The sequence below is a fragment of the Vigna umbellata genome, chromosome 1, assembly GCF_029865625.1.
Source record: "Vigna umbellata cultivar VRB3 chromosome 1, Vumbellata_1.0, whole genome shotgun sequence".
Taxonomy (NCBI): Eukaryota; Viridiplantae; Streptophyta; class Magnoliopsida; order Fabales; family Fabaceae; genus Vigna; species Vigna umbellata.
The window spans coordinates 38,449,073-38,455,178 of NC_142165.1; positions in this window are offsets into that span (position 1 = coordinate 38,449,073).

A 6,106-nucleotide genomic window follows, 5' to 3' on the forward strand; every position below is an offset into this window, starting at 1 on the left:
ACATTTGCTGCCTAAGTTTCATGGTTTTGCAGGAGAATGCCCACACAGACATTTGGAGGAGCTCCACATCATGTGCTCTTCAATGAAACCTCCAGATGTCCCTCTTGATTACATTTTCCTGAGCGCATTTCCGCATTCACTACAAGGAGCAGCTAAGGATTGGAAAGACTCTCTTCCTCTGAGATCCGTTACCGATTGGGGATATCTTGAGCATCAGTTTCTGAGCAAATTTTCCCCTGTGCAATATGCTTACAGCAACGGTCTTGGATGGAATGACCCTACCTTGGGATGGTATGATGCTCCACAGCATCAATATCAAGAACCACCATTCCAGAGTACTTTTATGCCTCCACCAGTCCAGCAATACGAGAGTCAGCAGTATAATGCTCCTGCCGAAATAGCTCCTCAGCCTTCTACTTCTGAGCCTACATTGAAGGAGTTGTTGGAGCAGATGACCATGCAGAACTTTCAGTTCCAACAAGAGAACATGCAGTTCCAGCAAGAAATAGGAGCTGCCATTCAGAGTATGACTGATCAGATAGGGCAGATGGCCACTCAACTCACTAAGGAACAGTCTCAAGATTCAGAGTTACCATTTCAGACTGTTCAGATTCTAGATGATGATGATAGTGGCATCAACATAGAAGATTGGGAGAAGAGTCATGAGCTTACTACTGTGCCATCTACTATCCCATCATCCTATGTCCATACCCTTGCACCTGAGGAGAGTGATGAGTATTTTGAAGAGCAGGCAGAAATAAGCAGTAATCCTGAACCAGGTAGACCACCTTCATCTTCCCACACTTTAGCAATCTTCAAGGAAGAGGAGGTGAGCATACCTCAATTTGATTATATTGATGATTATGTTGTTGAGAGGTATGCTGATGATTATATTGTTGTTGAGTCTGATTTTAATTTTCCCTCTATGCATGATGAGAACCAATTTTTGCTGTCGCATCCGAATGTTTATTCTCCATGCATTGAACATGAATCTGAGTCTGTAGTTGATATTGCTTGTGATTTTGAAATTGATTCATGTTCTGAGGATGTATCTGAGGTTCAGTCTGATAAATTGGGATTGGGTGTTATACCCCTGCATGAAATTTCTGTAGAGCCACATTGCACTAACCCTATTGCAGGAGGTACAAATGAATTTGATCAACAAACACCCACAGTGGAAAATAAAGGTGCTAACACTAACAAAAGCTTCAAGATCAATAGGCACCAGCTGAACCTGCTCATCAACAATCTTTGCCTCTTAGATCCAGCTGTGGATGATATCTCCCTGCTAGATCAAATCTGGAGGATGAAGCAATTCTTCCTCAAAACTTCCTTGCTGGATCCAATGGTGGAAGACATCTCCCTGCAAGTCCAAAATTGGCAACTGCCACCATGATCAGGGGAGTTTTTCTTTTCTCTTCTCCTCCTTTTCCTACTTTTATTGCACTTGTCCATGATGTGTTGATTGTTCTGATTTCTGATCTTATGCTTATGACACATTGAGGACACTGTGTAGTTTAAGTGTGGTCTATTGGGGGAGATTTTTTTTTATTTTTCTTTGTTAGTTTTTGATTTCTTGGTTAAATTTTTTTTTCTTTTCTAGGTTATTTTTGTCGTGTCTTGTATACAGTTGTGCATGATTCTCTTCATTTCTGAACCTTGTTTGGGTTGTAGACTTATCATTTCCTTCACTTCATTGATACTCTGAGATGTTGGAATCCTTGCTTTTCTTTGCTTGGGAAGATGGTTATGATGTTTGAGAGTTGAATTGATTGTGACACAAATGCCCTGTGTGAGAATTTGAGCCACTTTATGTTCTTTCTTGTGTGTGATATGTCTCTTGATTGCTTGCACATATGCCTTGGCTTGACTCTTGTTGATAATTCTTGATTGATATGCATGTTTAGAAGTGATAAAGGCAGTTTTGTTCTTGAGCCTCTCTAGCCAAATAAGCTTACCTTGCTCTAATCCTTTGAAAACCCTTTTTGAGCCTATACTTTCCCCCATTTCTTTGTTTTGAATGCTCATACACTAGCCCTAAGTGAAAAACCATGATTACCTTAACCTTAGGGAATTTTGGAGCTTTGGAAGTGTTTTGGGAACAAGTGTGGTCTCCTTGGGGATTCTGATGAGTTGGCTAGTTGGTTCCTCTTCCTGTTTTGTTTTGGTAAATATATGTGTATCTTGTCTTTTACAATTTTGTTTTGAAAAGAGGGAAAAGAAAAGAGATAGGATGAAAAAAAAAAATAGAGAAAAATGAGAAAAATAAAAAAAAATTTGTGAATAATGGAGTCAAGAAGAGGATTGAATTAGAGGTTTTGGGTGTGAGTTGACTGTGTTTACACTTGTTCCCCATTGCTCCTCTATTTCTTTTGGTTTGTAACTTCTCATCCATATTTATCCTCCCTTGTCCTTGGCCCCATTACATCCATGAAAGACCTTTTGATTTGAACATGCATGTATTTTGAGTGTTGATATTAGAGGCTTGCCAAGTCTATTTGTGTTTGCTTTCTTGAGTGCATTGAGTGACATTGATTTACCTTAAACACTTGAGAGAAACACTGATAGTGCATCTGTGAGATTTTGTTACTTTTGATTCACCTCTTGAGCTGATTGATCATTTTGCCATGTCTTGAATTGCTTGGATGATTTAATGAGTATCTGCTTTCTCTGATTGATTCTGTGTTGGATATTGTCTACTTCCTTTCTTGGTCCAGATTCCTGGAGAACTATGTAATTCTGTTTCTGTTCCTGTTTTGGAGTCTTTGTGGTTTGTCTGTCAAGTCTGTGTCACCTCCCTGATGTTTGAGTAGTTCCCTGGTTTTCGTCTTGGTTTTGCCCAGGAGTGCAAAAGACTAAGTGTGGTCTATTTTGATGAGTCGTTAATTCTTGAATTATATTTAGTTTATTGCACTTAAATAAACCAGGGAATTGTGTTTAATTGTTTGTTATTTCCTCGTTTTCCGAATTTTGCTTAATTTGGTCGCAAATTTGTAATTGTGCTAATTTGGGTTTTCTGAGCTAATTAAGTGTATTTTTGAAGTGCAGGAAAATTTCGGAAATACATTTTGGGACATCAGGAAGAGTGCCAAATAAATTGAAGACTCTCCAGACAGACATCGTTGAATTAATTAAAATGTAATTCAGTAGTTTAGAATTTTTTGTATCAACTTTTATATTTTGGGTCAATTTTTGGTAAATTAGATTAGACCCAAAATTAGAAATTAATGACTTGGCACCCTAGGGTTTTATTTGTGTGGACCCTACCCTAAAACAAAGGACACACGGCTTTATAGTTAGCAGCCGCCACCCTTACGAGAGGGGGGCTCTCTCTCTTGGAATGTTTTATTAGTTTGGAATGAATGAAAAGGGGAGCAGCCTGCCGCCACTTGCAGGGGGCACGTTACTCTCTCGGGTTATTTTTTTGGTTTTAGCCTTTGGCTTTGAACGTTTAATGGCACACTGATTTTGTTTTTTTTTACCTTGTACGCTGTTTTGGATTGGGAAGTGTTAACGCTGGTCTCATCTTAATAAGCAAGCTGGTTTCTTTTCTTTGCTGGAGAAGGGGGCACTAATTTCAATCTTCATTCAAGTGGAAAGAAAGGCAGCTCACGGGATTTATTTTGCTGGAAGAAGTGAAGTACGTTGGAGGAGATGTCGTGTCAAAGCTTAGTATGGAGAAAGTAGTGAGGGGGAGAAGAAGGAAAAAGAATTGGGTGAGTGAGGAGCGTGCGATGGTTATGGAGAAGAGTGAGGCAGTGGAGGCATGATCAGAGTAAGTAAAAACTGGATTTTGAAAAAGGAAGAGAGAGAAAGAGAGAGTAAAAGGAAACGGCGCTTGGCAGCTGAAGATACAAATATTACTGTTACCAAGAAAGAATAGGCGAGAAGGAAAGAAAGGATGTGGTATGGTATGGAGAGAGCACATGTCACGGTCTGGGAAAGGAAAAGCACCACACACAATTCATTTTCGTTTTTAGAAGCAGCATGGTGAAGAGAAGTAAGCAGCTGAAATTGGCTCGATCATTGGAGAATGTAGCGTCCAACTAGGAGGGAGAAGCGCGCAGCAAAGGATTGAACTTTAGAGCTGCACGGTGCTTCCAAACCTTGCATTTTAAATTATAGTCACTCATATATTTTGGAGGAAGCGATGGAGAGCCGCCAACCTCACTCGCTCTCGGTTGCATTTTCACTTTATTTTACTGTTCACACACCTTAGCATTGAATGTTTTATTCCAGTGTTTTCATTCACTTTAATGCTTTCAATTATATTCGGTCGTGTTTAATTTCCATTTTAATTTAAGTTCAATTACTGTCAAAAACACTTTCACAAAACCCCCCCTTTACGTGTTGACCTGAAACTGAACCGCATTTGGTCCTTGAGAGACGACCTAGGAGTCACTTCCTAGTACTGTACTGCATTAATATCTGCAATCAACTTTTGTGTGAGGTGCGACCCTCTCATCAGCTGTCCTCTGTATCTTCTTCTTCTTCCTCATCTTCATCATCTTCAAATGCATCATCATCATCAGCTTCATCTTCTTCCATCTCTCTAACTGAAGCTTCAGCTGCTCCAGCTCCTCCTCCATGCACTGGTTCCTCTGGCCAAGCTACTACATTATGGAATTCATCCATAGTCCACCTGTGGGCTGGAGGTGTATCATACATCCCCACAATCATCTTAGCAGTGGCCACCTGCCCTCTATGAATGGACTGCAACTGAGCACCTATAAGAGACATATACATGTCCCTCATCTGGAATGGTTCTGCTTCATGTGTCTCAGCAGATGTTTGGCTCTGTGCTGGCCCTCTCTCTCTACGAGCACGGCGTGGTGGAACTGGCTAAGCTGTTTCCTCACCTCCACAATACTGTCTGTAATAAGCCTCATCAATAGCTTTTCTTGGCCTCTCAAATGGTGGAGCAGAAGTGTCCACCCCAGCTATCTTGCAAAGGTGAGTGATTAAAGAGGGATGTCCTAGTGGTGCTTTGTTGTTTGAGGTATTGGCGCATGATGAGAGGGTCGCACCTCACACAAAAGTTGTTTGCAAAATTAATGCAGTATATTACTAAGCAGTGACTCCTAGGTCGTCTCTCAAGGACCAAATGTGGTTCGAGGCTTAGATCAAACATGTAAAGGGGGGTTTTGTGAAGAGTTTGTGAATGCAAATGACGAAATTAAAACATGAACATAAACACGGATGTAAATGAAGAATCAAAACGGTTGGTCACTAAAGCTAACAATACAATTAAATTATCACAATTGAACATAATAGACAACATTAAAATGAATCAAGCAGTAAACTGAACGGTCCTAAAGTAAGATGTGTAAACTAATTTAAATGCACTAGAGAAATCTGAAAAATCATCTAACACTATTGAATTGCAAAAAGTCACGCATGAACAGTAAGCTGAATTAAAATGAGCAAGCTGCTTCCAAACTAAATGCATGTCAATGTATATAATATAGAACATTCTGGATGCAAGTGTGTGTAAAGAAAAAGATTAAAGAAACCTTCCTGATGCGAACCATGTGCGCCTCCAGTGAATCAACGTTTTCTTTTAATAAAAATAATAAACATCTAAGTAATCACCGTTTTCTCCCTAAGAGAATGAAAATGTATCCTAGAACTAAACATTAAATTCATCATGCCAACCGTGCAAAAAACACTTGAACAGTAAAAGGATTGAATCGAAGTTTCTTTGAGCTACTCCCTTGGATGTGACAGCTGCACCCTTGTGCAATTAAAATGCATTTGAGTCTCCCAAAATCACTTAACGCCTCTGCCTATCAAACAACGTGCACACCCTTCAACCATCGGATCCGTACCTCTCCATTCTGTTCTTCAACTCACGTGTGCGTGCAGTTTGCTTCCCCTCCGTGAGCTTCCAAAATGAAAAACCTCGTGAGCCCCTTAAGAGCCGTGACACCACTGCCCTCAATAATTAATCATTGTGCTTTATCTAAAATAAAGAAAATGCATTGCTTGTGGATATTAAAGAAAGAAAACGTGAATCACGGTGCTTTCAAGACGTGACAGAGGGGCCTCTTTTCCAATTGAAAGAAAACGTGAATCTCCAAGTAAATAGTTTTGTGCATCTAGCCTA